The sequence below is a fragment of the Protopterus annectens genome, chromosome 2.part0, assembly GCF_019279795.1.
Source record: "Protopterus annectens isolate FY-2018-M chromosome 2.part0, PAN1.0, whole genome shotgun sequence".
NCBI classification, from domain to species: Eukaryota; Metazoa; Chordata; order Ceratodontiformes; family Protopteridae; genus Protopterus; species Protopterus annectens.
In genome coordinates, this window is record NC_056728.1 from 762,779,742 (window position 1) to 762,801,430 (window position 21,689).

Sequence of the window (21,689 nt, forward strand, 5' to 3'; positions counted from 1 at the left end):
AAGGAAGCACTACCTCACCATCTGAAAAAAGAAGTTATGTACTCACCACAACGTTCCATCTGATTAGGTAACTTCATTTGTCAGCAACCTGTGGGTATCGGATCCGATCCAGATCTGAGCCGGCAGCTTTCCAAGCTAGAGATCTGAGCTCCAAGCGCCTTCCCCTTACCCATAACACCCTGCTACCTCCCTCCAGTCCTCAGATCGAGTTTGCCCGATTATCATACAGCACCAAAACAAACCACCTGAACATCCTAACCTGATACCTACCAGGAGTGAACAATCATTCAGGTAACGAACTACAAGTTAGGGGGACGGAGGGGGGGGGGGGTCGGTTGCTGACAAATGAAGTTACCTACTCAGACGGAACGTTATGGTGAGTACATAACTTCTTTATCTGAAGTAGTTAACTTCATTTGATCAGCAACCTGTGGGACACAGTCCCCCAGCTACCAAAAACTTGGGAGGTCCTCAAGGAAGGATATTCCGGAGCACTGCAGAGCCGAAGGCTGCCCTCCCTCTGGATATCAAATCTAACTTATAATGTGAAATAAAGGTATGAGAGGAAGCCCAAGTGGCCACAGAACAAATATCATCCAAGGGTACCCGTGACCAAAAGGCAGCAGAGGTAGCCATAGAATGGGCAGAATGAGCACGAACCCCCACGAACTCAGGTCAACCAGAAATTTTGCACACGAGTAAAATGCATTGAGATATCCACCTAGCTAGAGTCACCTTCGTTACTGGTTTACCCAAAGATGGCTTAGCAAAGGAAACAAAGAGCTGCTCCGACTTACGAGAGGCAGCAGTTCTATGCAAATAAAAGCGCAACTTTATATGCACATCTAATGAATGGAGTCTGTACTCCCCTTTGTTCTGGTAGTTAGGAAAGAAAACAGGCAGATTAATGGATTGGTTGATGTTAGCCTCGGAAGCCACTTTAGGTAAAAAGGACGGATTAGTCCTGAGGGAAACTGTCTTTATGGAAGACAAGATACGGAGGTTTAGAACAAAGGGCCTGAAGTTGTGATACCTTTCTAGCTGAGGTAATAGCAATCAAGAAGGCAGTTTTCCAAGACAAATACTTTAAGTCAACCGAAGCTGCAGCTTCAAAGGGGGGACCAGTAAGAGCCTGGAGGACTAAGGTTAGATCCCACGGAGAAACCGCATTCTTGACAGGTGGTCTTAAAAAAAAAAGTGCCCTTCAAGAAGGCTTTGCAAATCTTAGAGGAAGCTAAGGGGCCAAGATTGTCTCTGATGTGGAAGTGGGAAATGGCCGCCATTTGAACCTTCACAGTTGAATCAGTTCCCTGATGAAAAATGTGGGATAAGAACTCCAGTACTGCTGGAAAGGGAGCCGTAAAGGGGTCCAAATTCCTATGCCCGGCCCAAATAGAAAAACGTTTCAATTTACTGTTGTAGACTTTACTTGTAGAAGGCTTATGTGCCGCCACCAGAATGGATTTAACTGTGGACGAGATGCCGGACGTCCTAGCCACTAACAGAACTGGATCAACCAAGCGGAAAGCTTGAGGTCATCCAGGTTTGGGGTTTTCAATCCCGAAGGATGAGAAATCAGATCCGGAATGGGATCTAAGATCCAGGGAGGAGCTATGAGACCGCAGGTATGGGAACCAGGTTTGACAAGGCCAGAATGGGACTATGAGGATAACCCTGCTTCCCAACCGACGAACTTTCTGAAAGAATTTTGTCATCAGCGGGAGAGGAGGATAAGCATAAAGAACACCGGATGGCCAAGCATGAACCACAGCGTCTCTGGGGCTCTCCCCCCGGTGGAGGGATTAGAGTGAAAAACTCGCTGCACTTTGCGTTCGAAGGCAATGTGAACAGATCGCAGCAAGGTTGACCCCATTTGAGGAAGATCTGTTTCGCTACTAAGGGGTTCAGAGACCACTCGTAAGGTGAGGGGTTAGTTAGACTCAGCCTGTCCGCTAAAATTTTGGACCGAACCGGAATGTGCGTTGCTAGCAGAAAACGGTTGGTGGATATCACCCACTCCCAAACTCTCATGGCCTCTTGGCAAAGAGGGTAAGACCTGCCCCCCCCCCCCGTTTGTTGATGTACCAGACCACTGACATGTTGTCCGTCTGAATTGCAATTGTCCCTAGAGGAAGAAGGGCATGGAGAGCCTGCAGCGCTAGAAGCACCGCCCTCATAACCAGAACATTGATTTGCAGAAAGGTCTCTGTTGGAGTCTACGTGTCTTGGACGGTTCTGCCCATGCAATGCCCCCCACCCCACCCTAGGCGAGAAGCATCCATGGTCACCGTGGCTTGGGGTAGAGGCATCAAAAAGGGCAGCGCTTCCCGAAGCTCTTGGGAATGGAGCCACCAAAGCAGAGATTCCCTGCAAACCCTGCTGAGGGGAACAAGGGAGTACAACGGATGTCAAAGGATGGACCACTGGACCTGCAAGGTCCATTGAAGAACCCTCATATTCAAGCAGGCTAGAGGGGAAAGGTTGATGGCCGCCGCCACAGACCCTAGAGCCCTCAGGACTAATTCCGACGGTGGGGCCGGAGACTGTAGAAGAGCTAAGACATGGAGAGTTAGGTTCCAGAGTCTGTCCGACATCAAGAAGGCCTTGGACTGAAGCGTTTCTATTCTGGCCCCTATGAAGTCCAGGACCTGAACAGGCTGAAGGGACGATTTTTTCTAATTTATGGTGATCCCCAATAGGTGGGCCAAACGTAGGAAATAATCCCTGGCCGAGCATAGTAGATGCCTGGTGGGAGCAACAAGGAGCCAGTCGTCCAGGTAAGGGAAGACCTGTATTCCCTGAAGCCTCAGGTGGGCCGCTACAACTGCCATGACCTTGGTGAACACCCCGGGGTGCTGTGGTGAGGCCAAAAGGGAGGACCCTGAACTGATGACTGGCTCCCAACCGAAAGTGGAGAAACCTCCTGGATCGCCTGTCCATTAGAATATGTTAGTACGCATCCTTGAGGTCTATGGAGCACATCCAGTCGTTCTCCTGCAGCAGCAGGGGGAGAATAGACTGAATGGTGACCATCCAGAATTTCTCTTTGGCAATGGACAGGTTCAGTGTAGACAGGTCGAGAAGTGGTCTTAGGTCCTCCGTCTTTTTTGGCACCAAAAAGAACCTGGAGTAATTGCCCGATCCAGACTGGCCTGGGGGGACGCGCTGGATGGCTCTTTTTCTTAACAGCTCTTTTATCTCTAAAGCTGCTGCCTCCCTCTGATTGGGTGGGACATTGGGGAGGCGCTCAAACTGAGGGGGAGGATTTAGGAAGGGAATATAGTAACCTCTGGATATTATTTGGAGCACCCAGCAATCTGTCGTGATGGACTCCCAATGTGCTAGGTGTTCGAGAAATGCCCCCCCCCCCCCGACTGCCTCCAGAGAGGAGCAGTCAGGCAACCCCCTCAGGGTTGCTGTGCAGGTCAATCGGAAAAGGGTTCCTTCAACCCAAAATTCTTCGGCCCCCCTCTGCCCCTGGGCTGGCGTCCACCTTGTCCTCCCCTGCCTCTGAAGGACAAAGGGTCCTGAGTGAAACGGGATTGTTGAGATTTCCGGAACCACATCATCTTTTGTCCTCTCTGGTTCCTGGAGAAGGACCTTTGAGAAGCCGAGAAGCGGATTTCGACGGCAGACGTCTTCCCGTCTTTCTCGCTCTGGAGTAGCGTATTGCGGACGGTCTTGCTAAAGAGCACAGAACAGTCAAAGGGAGCGTTCGCGAAGGACGCCTTGAAGGGTCTGAGGAGGGCTCACCAACCAGGTCCTGTTCCTCTAGGGGAACCATCTGGGACGTAGGCGCAGGCTGTCCCTGGGGCCGGATAATGGAAGACAGGCCTGTCTGCAAGGGAATGGCAGGTGTATCTGTAGCACGAGCCGGGAGCCTCGAATCCCTCAAAAGGACTCTCTCCATGACATCGAAGGCCGAAGGTGACCCACTCTCCCTAGGATCAGAGAGCAGCCCCTTTGGATCCGACGTGTGGATCGGCATTGGAGCCGAAGCAATTGGACCCGAAAGAGAAGTGTGCTTCGACCGCATCGGAGCCGAAGACAGACTCACCCCTTCGGATCCGAGGCTCGGCGCACGGCCCCAAGAGCTCGGATCCAAAAAAGGACCCGACAAACTCGAGGGTACAGCCGGCGAAGTAGCGATTACTATCGGCGCCAACTCCCCGGCCCCTATGCCTCTCCCTGTCACGTTCCTTGTCTCTTCTATCCTTTTTCCTGGAGTCCGTCTCACCCTGGGACACAGAGGGAGTTTGAGTCTTGGCCAGGGGAGTAGGAACAGATGGCTGAACAGCCGCGGCTGGTGCCACTGAGGGAGAGGAGGAAGAAGCAGACTCTGCGAGCAAAAGGCCCGCAAGGATTAACTTGGTCCTCCTGTCCTTCATAGCCCAGGGGTTAAAGGCAGCACATATCTGGCAGCCTGATAAGTGAGCCACCCCCAGGCAAATAACGCACATCGGCTGGGGACAGCTTGTGGCCACACTCACAGCATTTAGTAAATATGGCCTTAGGGCCTTCGGCCATGACAACACACACACACCTTCTCACACACACACAAATAAGGGTAAGGGAAAGACTACACTAACAGACTACTATAACAATCTAGACCAAATATACTAAGGGTGGTAAGTATACACACACACACACACACACACACACACACACACACACACACACACACACACACCAATTTTTGAAGAAAATTTAGAGCAAAAAAACCCTATAAATCACTCACAAAACTACCAGGAGCTTGTCTCTCGTGCTTCAAGAAGCCGCTGCAAATGAGATCTGGGGACTGGAGGGAGGTAGCAGGATGTTATGGGTAAGGGGAGGAGCTTGGAGCTCGGATCTCTAGCTTGGAAAGCTGCCGGCTCGGATCCGGATCGGATCAGATATCCACAGGTTGTTGATCAAATTAAGTTAACTACTTCAGATCTATTCTTTGGCTAGATGGTCATCATTAAGTGTGCACTGTCCCTTTAGGGGTCAAATACAATTGGAATTTCTCTGATCTGTATAGCGCATAGAAACATAGGTTGTTTACTCAATCTGAAGATTCTAAACAATAAGGTTCTGAAGGCTTGTGTGTGGTAGGGGTGGGAGCACACTGGGGTCTTCTTGGCGATGCACGTACTGGCCTGCACACTGTAATGTATGCCTTAGACTGACCACTCAACAGAAGTAAGGCTTTGTTAAACAAGGGAGGAGAGTGGAAGCTTATACTGCAGTGACCCTAAATTAAACATCTACAGCTATTGTAAATATATTTCTACAACTGTACTACATTCATTGTAGGAATCACTACTGAAGTACAATTCCTTATCCATGGGAAAGGTAGTATAATCAGTAGTTGTCCCCATTTGGAAGATTTTGCAATAAGCCCTGCAAGACAAATGCAGCATAGCCTGCACTGCTCCTTAAATGAAAGTCTAGCCTCCAGTATTTGGAAAGGTGTGTGCTTTTGTTCATGTGCCTTCCTCACAAATACATTGAGCAGATACATTCTTAAAGGTCACTCTGGCTGTACGCAGTTGCCGTGGTAGAACAGGCTTTGATTGGCCCCTCCTTGAATTTTTCAACAGATTCTTAAAAAAATGATAATGTCGTTTGCTTAAAAGCAGGCCTGCCTCATTTACCTGGCTTGAACGTTACAAGCAACCAGACTGCCTGAAATATTTAGATCTTACCAAATAGCTGAGCTGGCTATGAACACCAAAGAGGTAGAAAATCTTTCCTTCGTGAGGATTAGGACAGAAACACGGGTAGCTGAGTTAAGACCTGGCTCAGATACGGTCTGTGGCATAAAAGGTCAGTTTTGATGCTCTTATTGTCTATAAGACTGGGCCAAGGCAGTTTACACTAGGTGGCTTGAAGCTCAAAGATTCTACTAGTAAGGTAAAAACACCATGAAAAGTTAAGGTTTTGCAATTCAGTAAATTGGAAACCAGTAAGGAGCTAAGCTCAAAGAGCAGGGTAGAGTTAGCTTTTCTAGGATAAATTAATATCCTAAGGAGGAAAAGCTATTCTAAGTGGCTTTAAATATAGGAACCCTTAAGGCATTATTTCACTCCTGATTAGTTCCAGAAGAGGATTCATGAGGTGAAAATTAAATGGCAAATAGACGTACCTTAAATAACTCATGAGGTGGGCCTTTATATAACAGTCCAGCCAGACATCTTAGGACTTCCGTCATTGCAGCTGCAGTTGGAATGATGTCTATGCATTTCACTCAGATGGAAAAAAATCTCTTCTGTTCAGTTAAATATGGCTTCCTGGGGCTGGGCTTCGTATCTCCTCCACAATATGCAGAACTCCAACTAAGAAACTGTCCTTGGAGGAGAATCAGGCTGAGATCATCCATATGCTACATTCAAGCTTTGTAGGTTGACTTGCACCAATAACCCTCCCCCCTCAGATATTAACAAGGTACACATTTCAGGAAGCAATATGGATCCCTCCTCTAGTTAACTGGGATGGCAAACATCACAGTTAAGCCACACAAAAGCTACCAAACTGAGCTTTGTTCCATCCATTCTGGCTTTTCAAGGTACTTTACAGATTAGGAGAAAATGATGGAAAAGGACTAAAGATGACCCACTTTCTAGTGGGAAAAAATGCATTTACTGACTAGACCTCTTGGTACAAGTATCTGAAACAAAACCACTTCAAGAAAATGGGATTCAACCTCCACATGTGACTGCACTCTCAGTCCCACTTAGCTCATGTACACCAGAGATGAAAAGATGTAGGATACCTGATGGTGAGGGCTAAGAATAGATTTTCCAAGGTCATCTCAAAGACAATGTACAAGCAGGTTTCCCCTTGTTTATACATCACATTACTGTGGTAGTCACCTTCAGGGTTCCTGGCTGCCAAGGTATCTTCAAAATCTTTAGGGCTATGATGAAGACCACAATTTCTGTCATGGAGGCATGCATTTTGATCATGAGGAGATCCATTTCGGTCTCTCTCTCTCTGGGACTATAAACATTCCCTGATTCTGCAGTACTGCCCAAGACAACCATTAGAAATCCTCTTTGAAGGAAGTTCAGTCTTGATTATGGAGTTGTGTTACTATATTTTTCACATACCAGTGTTTTTCCCCCATCCATGTGCATCCTAGCCAAAAGAATCATGAAGACAGAAGCTGGCACACAGCCCATAATCCTCGAAGCATGTTTGGGGACACTGCTTCTTTCTAGCAGAGGTTTCAAGAGTCTGTCTCAGTTATAAGACTTTCTTGTGCTAGAAAGTCGCTTGCCCTGTTTAGTGTCTAAAACCGTTCTTATGAAATGTCTTTCTCACCAGTATGAAGCACTTTTGGAAACTACCTTTACATAGGCATTTCAATACCTTTAAACAAAATAAAGCTCAGTCTGAACATATTTAGAGAAAATGTTAAAAGGTCACTGTATTCCATGGCTCTGCATTCTCCCATCGACCCCACGTAAATGATGCAGTCAAACCCATGTGTAGATATGGACCCTCTGTGTCCTGAGACAGCCACATATCAGTGCTAAGCATTTGGCAAATATTATGGGTGCCCTCGAAAGGTAGACCAAAGGGCAATTAAATGAACTTAAGTTGTGTTGCCTGTGATCCCTGTACATGGGTATGTGACCTTATACATGCTTTGAGCATAGAATGGCTGAATTAGTTCCTTGAACTTGGAAAGTTTCAGAAATCTGTTCAGCCTGGGGAGATCTTGAACAGGACAACAATCTCTCCCTCTCTCTCTATGGAGACAGAACAGGCCTGGAATAAAATTTCTTTTCTGGTTTCCAGCCTGGGGATTGCCTCTATTGCACCAGTCTGAGAAGTGGAACCAAGAATGGTTGTTTTACTTCCTTCAGTTCTGGAAAGCATGGAAGGCATTCACAGGAAGGGAAGGAAGGCAGTGTTTTTTCATCTTGTAACCCGATAAATCTCTCTCATTCTTTTGGCCACAGATATTGAAATCTAGCTGTTAAGCCCATGCATAAAATGTGGGGTGGTGGTAGGGAGTTCTGCTGCCAACTGGTATCTTGAAAGAATGGAATATCCCCCCAACTTGTCGGCCTCAGCTATCTTCACAGGGCATCTTCCTTTCAAAAGCCCTTCTCGCTTTTATTTTCCCCTCCTGAACTACTTCCTATAGAAGGGAATAGTAAGATTCCTAGTTTATCTGGGGATTTGTAGATAATTATTTAGCAGAACCCATGATTTTACAGTTCTCTTCTAGTTTCTGAATATTTCTTGAAAAGAGCACTAACAAAATAAGATTCAGAACACGGGGACATTCAACAACCACTCTGACATCTGACATGCAGTTAGGAGTCCCAAAGGTATGAATAATACATTAAACCTCCTTGTAAACCAATTACTTGGTCTTCATGTGGATAATATTATGAATTTATGCATTATTTACAAGTTTGTTTTCTTTGCTACCAAAAATAATTTGGAGTAAAATCCTTATCCTCTGTGGTCTGCAGAAAAACTTCTGGATGGCACCTTTTTGCAGGAGGCTAACCACCTCCTCTTGCTGCTGATTTATGACAGAATAGGATGCCTGGCAAGGACCATCTATGACAGGGTGGTGATGGATTAAGAACAGAATTCTGTAACCCCTGGATATTTTCCAAATCCACCTACTTTGATATTGGACCACTGTGGCAGATGGAGGGCAGGCAACCCCCCACTAGCTCCACAGTGGAGCAATTGGGAAGAAATTAATGAGTGTTGCTGACCATAATCTCTCAATGAGAAGCGGATACCATGGCCTGTCTACAGTGACACTGATGGACATTAGCCCCTCTAAGCCAGGCCCTTGACAATATTAAGCGGATTACTTTGCCTGTGGTAAAACCACATTTGGCACTTGCTCCTCCAAACACAAATATTCTATTAAATGCTGAGGAGGCTGACATTTTATATCCACAGCCTAAGTGTTTTGCCCTACTCCATGCCTTTGAAGTGTCTTCTGACAATAGCCACACAACTGATGACTTGTAAATGGGAAACCAAAATCAACTTAGTATCCGCCACATATCTGTGACCCTAAACTAGGAGTAGTGGTGCACGTTAACATCTACTCCTGACAATCCAAGCTGAATCTTTAGCCATATTGCAAATAATGCAGACTACTTTCTTCAAAGTTCCTGTAGGCTTTGGCCTGCAACCTTTCTTTTACATACTTGTCTATAACACACAGCATTTCAAATAAATCTCTCCGAAATTACTCCACCACTGTCAAGTAGTTCAATGCTTTCAGGTTAAGAGTGCCTGGATGCAAATACATGCTGTGCAGTTATGACTATTGTGCTGAACTCTACTGGGTGAATAGACATTTATGGTCTGCCAAGCTGGAATCCTGTAAGGGTCCTGCAGTGGCAGTCAGGCCTATCCGAGTTTCTGACAACATGGCATTGTTTTTTTTACCTGTCCAAGTATTAACTGTCATATGGAGCATCGTAACTATTGTGTCTGGATTGCCTTCTGAGACTTTGATGGCACCCTTAAAGATTTACCCAAAGAGGGAATCGTATAGGGAAACCACAGAAAGAACCAACAACCCTGTTGCAGACACTTTTGTAGAGAAGGGATGCGGTCAGTGGGTTACTATTCTCTAGCATTATGTGCACATATTCTCTGAATTCTGGATAATCTGGTGGGGTTGCAACCTAGTACTTTCCCACTCATCCATCTCTTCCAACAGGGATTCTGTGGGAGAATCCATATCCTTAGTACGGGTAGCCTTATTGGGTCATTTGTGGAAGACTTCCTAGGATTACAAAGAACAGGGCCTCCTATGTACCTGAATTTCACGACAGGTTTGCAGAAAGCTTGCAGGACTGCACTGGATCCAATAAAGTAAGGGATCAGTTCAGAAACCTGCACTGATAAGTTGCTCGACCAAAGGACCTAAAGGATCTACTGCTGTAATACTGCTTTGCATTAGCATTAGTCCTATTGTAACTGGTACCAAACAACGATGATACACACCAGAAATAGTTTATTGACATAAAGGCTATTGGATCACTGGTATCAAGATGCTCAGCACTGATAAGGATGGTGCTGAAGGTAGTTGCACAGGATATACCTGCACAGTTAGCACCAAAAAGCATCTGCATGTCATATAGCCTTAAGTACTAGACTGGTGCCGAACAGGTTAACAGATCAATGCAGTTTCTGGATTGCGGAGGCTATATCAACAGTTTAATATTTGGGCCATTGATGATTTTGTTACTGCTGTTGGCCAAAGCAATGAAAGTTTTGGAACTGGTGTGGTTAAAAACACCTGTGACTGTAAAAATGAAGAATCAAATAGTGAATAAAAGCAAATCCTGACTTTTTGACAATCTGCCAAAATACTTGGCTGTGGAAGTGAAGAGCAAGACAGTTAATATTTTTTATAACTTTATAATTACTTGGGTCAACTTTCTGTATTCTGTGGTATTGGATAGGGTCGCGTACGGCAAGGCAGATTTTGGAAAGTCTGTTCAGATGAACACCCTAAAGGCTTGCACCTTGTGCAAGCTCTTCTGGGCATGGATCTAAAGCTGTTTAAACACCAAAATGACCTGCAGCACCATATGCAGTTTTGTGAAATTCTAATTCAACAATTCTATTAGAAACAAGCACTGCTGCAGCAAGAAGACAATACAAGCTGGTTTTGGCATTGAACACACTATCAAGCAGCATTGAATTAGACAAGTCTCCCATGAATAGTCATAAATGGGTGTAAATGATGCAGCTATAGTAGGTCCCTGGATATGAATAAAATAGTCAACTTAATTCTGCCAACTCTTGCAGAAAATACAGGTGAAAACTTAGTCTGCATGCCAGCTGTCACATTTTAGGATTATACCTTACTGGGCAGGGCTGGAAAATCTGGATTACAGCAGATTTATATCATCTTGTTTTAATACATTTTTCTTATTTCTAATAGAACATGTTTCAACTAAAACTGTATTTTATTTAAAGGTGACAACTAGACAGCGAGTTGTTACACATGAAGCAATTCTATATGGCAAAGGTGTCTTGAGCAACAGAAACCATTTATCATCTTTTTTTGGCCCCACCACTTGGTTGAATGAAAATGTTTTTGCTAACAGTTGTTTTCAGTGGGCTTGAATTTTGCATAACTGCATACTGTAGTGCTGGTTGTTTTGGTAATTAAGTCTGTTCTGATGGGCAATGGGAAAGATCTACAATAAGTAGATCAAGCAGGTATAACCTGATCTCACAAGCACACTATGTTTAGGTTGGGCATCAATATTTTTATCCTTGGAAGCAGTACAGCAGCCTTTAGAGTCAAGGAACTTGCTTCTGGAAAAATATTCTTCAATTTCTGATGGTTCTGTCTTTGTTGAGGATCCAGAACAAAGTCAACGGCTTGGTGTCAGGGTCCAATGATGACTCCAGATCTTATTTCTCTGCAAGGACTTATTTCATGAAATACTGAAACTCTTCTGCTGTTTATGAAAGAGAGTTATGTATTTAGCATAACTTGCATCTGTGTTAACCTATGTCACTATTCATCTGTCTTGGATCAGACATGAGATCCGAGTCGGCAACCTTATAGACAGCTTCTAGCTCGAGCTCTTCCCACTCCCATGATCCCTTGCTGCCCTCCAACCCCTCAGATCGAGTTTGCCTTAAGCTAGAAAGCAGTTAAAGAAGACCTTGACCATCAGATAGGTCATCTCCACAACCTCTAGATCCCACAGGATGGGGGAAGAAAGGAGGGATAGTGATGAATAGTGACAAGATAATGCACATGCCAAGTTATGGTAAGTATAACTCTTCGTTTAATGTTATCCATGTCACTAAGCCTCACTCTTAGATCAGAGTCCCCAGCTACCCTAAATCCTGGATGGCCTCATAGAAGGACATGCCAAAGAACTGTGGAGCCAAAGGAAGCCCTGTTCCAGGAGATGTCAAGCTTGCAGTGATTGACAAAAGTGTGAGAAGGCCAGGTGGCGACCACACAAATGTCACCTATGGAATCCCGGGCAATATAGGCAGCTGACATGGCCATAGACCTAGTAGAATGAGCTCTGATTGGACATGGTAAGGATAAGCCTTTGTAAGAACAAACGAAAAATGCATGCCGGACCCCAGCGGGAAACAGTAATTTTGGAAACCACCTGACATTTCCTGTAAGACCACCACAGAAAGCTGGTCAGACCTGCAGAAATCCTTTGTTCTATCCACGTAAAATTTTAACTGCTTATGCACATCTAGCATATGTAAGAGATATTCCCCTTTATTAGTAAAATTTGGGAAGAAAACTGGCAACTGAATTGACTGGTTCAGATTTGCTTCCGTGGCAACCTTAGGCATGAATGAAGGGTTAGTTCGCAGAGCCAATCTGTCTATCAAAAAAAACATGAAAGGCAGTTTGACAGAAAGAGCTTGCAATCCAGAAACTTTTTTAGCCAAAGTTATGGCTGCTAGAAAAGCAGTCTTCCATGACAAAAATGTGATATCACATGTAGCAGCAGGCTCAAATGGACTGTGTATAAAAGATTGCAGCAGAAAGGAAAGGTCCCAAGGAGGAGAAAGATCCTTGACAGGAGGTCGGAGCAGAAAAACCTCTTTCAAAAATGCCTTGCACAATCGAGAGGGTTCCTTGCCAACATAAAAGTTGGAGACAGCTGCCAACTGCACTTTAATAGTAGAGAAGCTAGCACCAGCCTGAAAGAGTGAAGACAAGAAGAGTAGGATTTCTGAAATGGAGGCCGAAACGGGATCCAGATTGCACTGCTTAGCCCAAAGAGAACCTTTTCCACTTACTGGAGTAATCCTTGAGTGGAAGCCTTCTGAGAGGCCGGAATAATGTTTTGGACAGGAGAAGCCAACCAGGACTGTGGGCAAACCCTGCCGTCAGACAGAGCATCTGGGGATGGGAATCAGAAGTTGAGATGGATAGGAAATCTGATCCAGAATGGGATCTAGTACCCAAGGGGTGTACTTCAAATGAAACCGTAGATGGGGGAGCCACACCTGCCGAGGCCAAAAGGGGGCGATGAGGATCAAGATGGTCTTGAGGGGACAAGCTTTAAAGTATTCTGGGAAGAAGAGTTAAAGAAGGAGAGGCATAAAGGAGACCTAGAGAGAAACTGTGAACCTGAGCATCCCTGGTGGATTTCCCATCTGGGGGAATCAGGGCAAAATACCAGCTGCATTTGTGGTTGAGAGGGGAAGCAAACAGATTGCAGCTCAGTTGACCCCAACGAAAGAAGAGCTCTTCCGCCCAGCGCAGGATTCAAGGACCACTCGTGAGGACTCAGGATTGCCTTGCTGAGTCTGTCCGCCAACACGCTGGACTCCCCAGGGATATGCAGTGCAATGAGAAAGTGTCAGAGGACCTCGCCCATTCCCGCACCCTCATGGCCTCGTGACAAAGCAGATAGAAACGTGCGCCCCCCTGCTTGCTGATGTATCACACAACAGCCATGTTGCCCATGTGAACTGCAATGGAACTTGGAGGGAGGAAGCCCTGAAAGGCTTGCAATGTGAGGAGGACCGCCCTCATCTCCAGAACATTTATATGCAATTTTGTCTCTGCAGTGGACCACGTGCCTTGGACCATCTTTCCCTGAAAATGCCCCCAATTCCAACAGGGAAATGTCAGAGGTCACTGTGGCACTGGGGAGAGGAAGAGAGAAGGGTCTGCCTATGAGAAGGTTGGGAGACTGGATCCACCAAAGGAGATGACACCTGCACACTGGAGTGAGAAACTGGGGTTGTCATCAGATGATACAGGGAAGACAACTGAACCACTAAAGTCCACTACAGAACTCACATGTAGAATCTTGGTTAAGGGCACCAGATAGCCGTTGGCATGGACCCTAAGGCCCTGAGAATAAGGTGAGCCTGAGGACGAGTTTGATCTAGAAGACATGGGTTCTGGCTGTTTGTATGTGATGGAGAGGAAGTGCTGCAATCTGACAGTATCCAACTGGATCCTGATGAATTCCAGACTTTGGGAAGGAATCAGGTTGGATTCACTGTAATCCCCAACTGGTCGAATAGTTGGAGTAGGTACTGAGGCAGTGGCCAGACGATGCTTCATGGGAGCTGTGAGAAGTCAATTGTTGAGATACAGAAACACCTGGAATCCCTGCAGTTTCCGCAGTTTCCGGTGTGCTGCGACCACTGCCATGCACTTGAACACCCGGGGGGCTGTGGTGAGACCAAAGGGCAGAGTCCTGAACTGGTAGTGATTGGCCTCTACTCAAAAGTGGAAATGTCTCCTAGAGCACCTGTCTATTTTTATATGATAGTATGTGTCCTGGAGATCCATGGAGCACATCCCATCATCCTTGTGCAACAGAGGGACAATGGAGTAGACCAGTGACCATCCAGAACTTGGGTTCTTGACACAGAGATTGAGGTTGCTGAAGTCCAGGATTGGATGCAGATTCTCTGGTCTTCTTTGGCACCAAAAAGAAGCGGGAGTAAGTTTCAGATTCTCATTGCCCTGGGGGGAGCTCTTGGATGGCTCTCTTTTGAAGTAGCTTGAGTACTTCCTTCCTGAGCTAGCACCCCCTCTGATGGGGTGGTGCATTATATCTCCTGACCGGAGGAGGAGACTGAGAATGGGGAGTAAAATAACTGCTGGAAAAAAGTTATGTACTCACCATAACGTTCCATGTTGGTAGTCCATCTCACCCTTAATTTTTACATATGGGTTTGGAGCCGATCCTCGGCTCTGACTCGGCCGATTTTCAAGCTCGAAGACTTCTGGTTGGCTTGTGGCTAAGCAAGTATCCCATGGTGCACCAGTGCAATCGCCAGATCTTGTTTGCTGATCACTAGCGATTGAAAGAGATAGAAAGAAACCCTTAACCAACAAACCAATACTAAAGGGTCGCCAACCAAGAAATTTATATTATTACCTCCAGATCTTCCAGGATGGGGGGGGGGGCAGGAGGGAGGGGTGGTAAAAATTAAGGGTGAGATGGACTACCAACATGGAACGTTATGGTGAGTACATAACTTCTTTATGTTAGTTAGTCCAATCTCGCCTTCATTTTTACATATGGGACAGCGTCCCTAGCGCCCAATTCTTGGGTGGCTCATTGGAAGATACTCCTGGGCACCGTGCAGCCAAAGGATGCTCTACCCTTAGAAGCCAAATCCAACTTATGAGTAATAAAGGTGTGAGGGGTAGCCCACATAGCTGCTGCACAGATATGATCAATTGGTACCCTGGCTTGGAAGGCTGCAGAGGTAGACAGAGAGTGAGCTTTGATCCTGTGGGGTAAGGGTCTGCCCTCCAAGCTGCAGATGAAAGCTATGCAACTCGAAATCCAGTTAGACAATGTCACCTTAGAAACTGGCAAACCCAATTTGGAATCAGAAAAGGAAACTAACAACTGGTCTGACTTCCGAAATTCTTTGGTCCGTTGCAAATAGAAACGCAGCTGTCTGTGAACATCCAACTGGTGAAAACGGCATTCCGCTGCATTGCTATGATTGGGAAAGAAGACTGGGAGTTCAATGGACTGGTTCAATGTGGCAGAAGAACAAACTTTGGGGACAAACAAAGGATTGGTATGCAAAGAAACCCTGTCTTTATGAAAAACTAAATAAGGTGGTTTAACAGACAGGGCATGTAGCTCAGAAACATGTCTGGCTGATGTAATAGCTACCAAAAACACAGTCTTCCAAGACAAGTACTTTAAGGAAGCTGAATGAGACGGTTCAAAAGGAGGGAATGTTAGTTTGGACAACACAAACATTTATTTATTTATTATTTGTTTCCAGTTTGGTGACCGGGGAGGTCCAATGGGCTCAAAGAGCCCATTTTCAGTGGAGGCCCGGGGAGAAAAGCTCCATAGTACAAAGTATAAACTACATAATTCAGACTACATAGTACAAAGAAAAGCTAGATAATTCAAAGTCAACAAAATACAATACAATACACAGTAGCAAAAAGGTGCAGTAACAACTTGTATTAAATAGAAAACTAAGAACAGATAAACTGCAACATATATATAATATACAATACATATTTACATGTTTGTAGGCTGAGAAAACTAAGAACAGATAAACTGCAACATATATATAATATACAATACATATTTACATGTTTGTAGGCTGAGAACAGTAATAGAGAGAATAATTTGTTCATAGGTTAGAAATGTCAGATAGTGATCTGAAAGCAGTTATCAAGGGACAGATCCCTGGTAAGTAAGGAAAAAATGGGACTTTGAATGTGATAAAAGTGATCATGAGTTAAAGGAAGTTAGGTAGGTAGAGAGCAGTTGCACTTCCAACTATGGGATAGGTAGGAATGGAGATGGGTTTTGATGTGTTCAAAGTTTTCAGAGATTCGTAGAGATGGAGGGAGAGAATTCCATTTTTTGGCTAAGGTAAAGGATAGAAGTAGCTGCCCAGTGGGATGATTTGGTTTATACATGGAGATTAGGCTTTGGTGGGCAGATCTTGGGGGTCTGTGAGGGGTGTATGAAGGTAAGATGTTAGCAAGTGCTGTACATGTATTGTTTGAAAATAAGCTTGTGGGCTGTACAGAGTTGGAGGTAGTCCAGGTAATTGGGAAGTTCTAGCCACTGCAGCTGGTGGAGAGGTATACAGTGGTAAGTAGAGTATTTGAATGAAGTTGCAAACTTTGAGATTTTATTGTAGCAGGTTTCCAGTTTAGAAGAGTTGGAGGAAGATAGATTGGTTAGTAAGGGAGCACCATACATCAGAGAGGGTAGTAAGTAGGTTGAGGCAAGGGTCTGTTTAGTTGAGGGGGAGAGGAAGTGTGAGTTTCTGTACAGCATGCCAAGTTTCTGATGGGTTTTCCTAATATTTAGTTGAATATGGGTATCAAATTTTAGTTGCTGGTCAATAGTAACCCCAAGAAGTTTGGCAAAACGAACAATTTCTATAACGGAGTTAGCATGGCTGGTAATTTTAAAGGAGGATTTGTCAAGAGGGATAGATTTTGATGGGGAGAATAGTAGGATTTTAGATTTGTTGGCATTTAGGTAGAGATGATTTTGAAGCATCCATTTCTCAGTAGTTGAGAAAGTAGACTGAGTTTTAGTTTGGAGCTGAAGGAGGTTGGAGGCAGAGCAGACTAGTGTTTAGTCATCTGCATATTGTACTATTCTGGTGCTGGGAATTGATGTGTGGAAGTCATTAATGAAAATATTAGAGAGCATAGGGCCGTGTATGGATCCCTGGGGTACCCCGGTTGGGGTTGGAAAGAAGGCAGAGGTACCAGTTATCCATTTCACAGCCTGGGATCTATCAGAGGTAGCTGCTAAACCAGGTAATGGTGTTTTGTGAAAGGTTAAGTTTAGAAAGGTGGGTAAGAAGGTGGGTATGGGAGACAGAATCAAAAGCTTTGGAGAGGTTGAGGAGGACTGTGGATACTTGATTTCCGGAGTCACGGCATGGTTTACTGTGTCTAAGAATGAAAGAAGAGCTGTTACTGTGCTATGGCCAGGACAGAACACATGTTGTGTTGGGGTGAGGAGTTGGTTATTTGTAAGGAATGGCATTAGCTGGAGGTGGATACATTTCTCAAGAATTTTTGAAATAGGAGATAGAATTGCTATGGGTCGGAAGTTGGAGTAATTGTTTTTGCCTCCTTTGTGGAGGGGTAGGATAAAGGCGGTACGCCATAGTTTAGGGACATATGATTCCTGTATGGATGTGTCGATGAGTATACTAATGGGAATGGCAATGCTGTCTGCTGCTAGATTTAGAAAGAGAGAGAGGATGCCTGTCAGGGGCATTGGAGCAAGTCTTAAGTTTAGAGAGAAGTTTTTTTATGTATGATATGGGGATGGGTTTGAGATGAAAACTAGGAGGAGTGTTTAGGATGGAAGATTGGGGAGAGGAGTTGTTGTTAGGGAAGGTTTTGGTGAGTTCTGCTATCAAGTTAGTAAAGAATGAATTGAAGAGTGTAGCTATTTCTGTGTCATGTTTGCTAGTGTCGGGGCAAGGGTTGTTTTTTGGTGCCTGGATTAAGAAGGGAATTGATGGATTTCCAGAATTGTTTGGGGTTTGTGGAATGAGTAGTCTTGAGTTTGATATAGTATAATTTTTTATCCTGTGTAATACGTTTTTTAGCTAAGTTGCGGAGTTGTTTAGATTTAAGAAGGGTGTCAGGGTGCTTATTATGATGGTAAGGTTCTCAGATCTTGTCCGTTTGTTACATGAGTGTTTTGGTATCGTTAGTAAGATAGGGGGCGGAATTGGTTTTTATACATTTTATTCTTGAATGGGGCTTGGGAGTTAAGGGTATCCAAGAAGGCTGAGTTGAAGAATTCAACAGCATCGCCTAGAGGAAGAGTTTTTAATTTATTCCAATTTATCAGTTTGAGGGAATTGGAGAAAGCTGCGGGGTTAAAGTATGCGAGATTCCGAGTATGGATATATTGGTGTAGGTGAGGAGAGGAGTGGGTTACTCTATGGATGAAGGCTGGCAAGTGATAACTAATGGACTCTGGTAAGGTGCCAGTGGGAGATTTTATTTGGGTGGGAGACAAGGATCCAGTTCAGTATGGAGCCTGGGGGGTTATTTTATTGGGTCTGGTAATAGCATTTGTGAGTTGAGTGAACTTACATAGATTGATTGAAATGGTGGGATTATTACCAGTGATGTTGTTCCAGTCAATGCTTACATCTCCTAGGATGCCTGTCTCAAGGCTATTAGATGAGGCCCAAAGAAGGATTTCCTCAAGTGTATTTGTATTGTTTCCAAGGGGGATAGAACACAAATACTTTTATGGTTATTTAGTTTGAGGTTTCCTATGACTAGTTCAGCATTGTTGAACTGAGGAATAGGATTTTGGTAGGGAGTAATGGAGAGTAGGCTAGATTAGATTAAGGCTACTCCTCTACCCTTCTATTTCAGGCGGTCATGTCTAACAGCTTGAAACCCTGGGGGTATGATTTCAAAGTCCAAAATATTGGGTTTTAGCCATGTCTCTACTATGTCAGGTTGGGAATGGTATAGCCAAACGTGAAAGTGGGTTATTTTGTTTCTTAGAGGCTGGGTATTGATGGTCAGGAGCTTGAGGTATTTAGGTTTGGTAATATGGGTGGTAATGGGGGGAGTTGGATTGCTGCTGCTAGTAGGTCCTGGGTTGGGGTGCATGTCTCCTGCTAGGCATAGGTAGTCAAAGGGGAATGAGAGCAGGGGGTTGGATTTACTCCTGGAGTTTTGTGGGAGGTACAATAATGCTTTGGGAATATGATGTTTCATTGCGGAGGATAGGATATTTAGTATGAAGAAGAGAAGTGGGTTTGGATGAACAAGAGAGAGGGATATTGAGTGAAAGTGAGATGTGGTAGAGTGATGATTATTGTTAGGGGAGATGGTGGTGTGATGCAGGGATAGGAAAGAAGTGGGTAGTTTGTAGGAGGTGGCATGGTATAGTGTTATTAGAAGTAGTATGCTGAGGGAAGGGATGAGAAGGGTGTGAAGGGGCATGGTAAGGTTTAGATATAAATTAATAGTTGGGGATTAGGTGTTGAGGAAGTAGTTGGATGTAGGAGAGTATGATAGAGTAGGAGGTAGGTGTATAGAAGTGTATACAATACTTTAAGGTATGGGAAGGGGGAGAGGGTGAGAAAGTATTGGTGGATGGGAGAGGATAGTGAGGAGATGCGAGTGGACTGGATGTGAAAAGTGGGAAGGGACTTATGGCTAGAACAAGTGTAGGAGCACTCGGGGTGGGTGGGAATGGGGGGGTATATGGTAGGGGAGCGGAGTGAGCCCGCAGGGCGAACGGAGCGGGTTAGAACAGGTAAAAGAAGAAATTCCAGAGACCATCAGTGAGCAGCAGACTCTTGAGGAGCCCTTGGAAGTTCCAGGAGAGTGGGGTATGATAGCTCAGCTGTATAATTTTTAAGAGATAGTAGAGAGGAAATAGGAGGACAGTAGATAAGTAGCGAGGGACAAACTTGGGAGCAGTTCTGACACAGCATATGTCCCAAGAAGCCACAGGTACCTGTAAAGGTGGTCTCAGCAAGGTGGCTCCTCTCAAGAAGGTTTTGCATAACTTATGCAACATAAGGTTAACATTTGGAGATCCCAAATAAAAATGTGAAATAGCCGCCAATTGTACTTTGATGGTGGCTGTGGCAGATCCCTGCTGAAAGAGCTCCGAAAGTAATTCCAGAATTACAGGAATGGGAGCGGTGTAAGGATCCACATTCATTTTCTGTGCCCAAAGAGAAAACCTTTTCCACTTACTGTCATACAGCCTTCTGGTTGATGGTTTGTGTGAGGATAAAAGCATATGGGACACTGAAGATGAAACATCATGAAGCCTGACTAGAGAAGGAACTGGATCAGCCAAGCTGTCAATTTGAGGGTGTGGAGAGTTGGGTGTAGCGAACCCGACATGTGGGTCAGTAGATGTTGAACTGGGTCCAGGATCCAAGGATCATCCAGAAGAGGCTTGAGGAAGGGAAACCAGACCAGACGAGGCCAGTAAGGCGTAATGAGGATCAACTTGCTTCCCAGTCGGATGGCTTTCTGTATCACTGAGGATTAGAGGAAAAGGAGGGAAGGCATAGAGAAGTCCCATGGGCCAATTGTGTACCAGAGCGTCTCTGGGTGCTTCCCACGAAGGGAGAATTAGGGAAAAATAACTGCTGCATTTGGCATCGACTGGACTGGCAAAAAGGTCGTGGCAAGGTTGTCCCCATTTTAGGAAAATCTGTTCCACTATTTCCCATTTCTGAGACCACTCGTGGGGCAGCAAGATTGCCCGGCTCAGCTTGTCGGCCATCACGTTGGTTGTCCCTGAAATGTGCGTTGCCACCAGAAAGCGCTGGGAAGAAATCGCCCATTCCCAAACTCACATGGCCTGTCGACAGAGTGGGTAATATCTGGTACCACCCAGTTTGTTAATATACCACACAACCGACATGTTGTCCGATTGTATTGCAATCGTCCCTGGAGGAAGAAGGTCCTGAAGTGCTTGCAACACCAGAAGCACCACTCATCTCCAGAACGTTGATATGCAGATGAGCCTCATGTTCTTGCCATGTGCGTGGACCATCCTGCCCAGATAATGCCCCCCCACCCGATCTGGGAGGCATCCGTGGTCACAGTGGCAACGGGTTGGGCCGGCACAAAGGGAGCTCCCGTGAACAAATTGTTGGGGGCTATCCACCAACAAAGGTCCTTTTTGCAGGATTCTGTCAGCAGAATGGAGTGATTCAGCGGCAGGTATTGTAACGACCACTGAGAGAACAGCAGCCATTGAAGGATTCTCACATGCAACCTGTCTAGAGGTATTAACAGAATGGTTGAGGCCATTGTTTCAAGAAGTTGAAGAATCCACTTTGCTTTGACCTTCTGAAGTGGGAGAAGCCGCTGAACTTGAGATGAGGTTTTGTGCTCTTTCGGCGGGAAGACTGTCATTATCCACTGTGTCTACCTCTGCACCTATAAAAATCACAGATTGCGAGGGCAGTAATGCAGATTTTCCCCCAATTTATGGAGATCCCTAGTTGAGCACAAAGCTGGATGGTGATGTCTCTGTTTTGGAGAAGTAGATGCCTGGTGGGGGCGGTCAGGAGCCAGTCGTCCAAATACGGAAACACCTGGAATCAATGACATCTCAGGTGAGCTGTAACTACTGCCATGCATTTGGTGAACACCCTGGGGGCTGTGGTGAGACCAAAGGGCAGAGCACGAAACTGATAATGGCTGGCTCCCA

At 45.2% G+C, this 21,689-nt stretch overlaps 1 protein-coding gene across 1 annotated transcript in view; it reads right to left on the bottom strand.

Annotated features, from left to right (window-relative positions):
• Positions 1 to 21,689, bottom strand: part of SMC2 (structural maintenance of chromosomes 2) — a 1,579,182-nt gene that overhangs the window by 713,673 nt on the left and 843,820 nt on the right. The gene's annotated exons all lie outside the window — the stretch shown is intronic.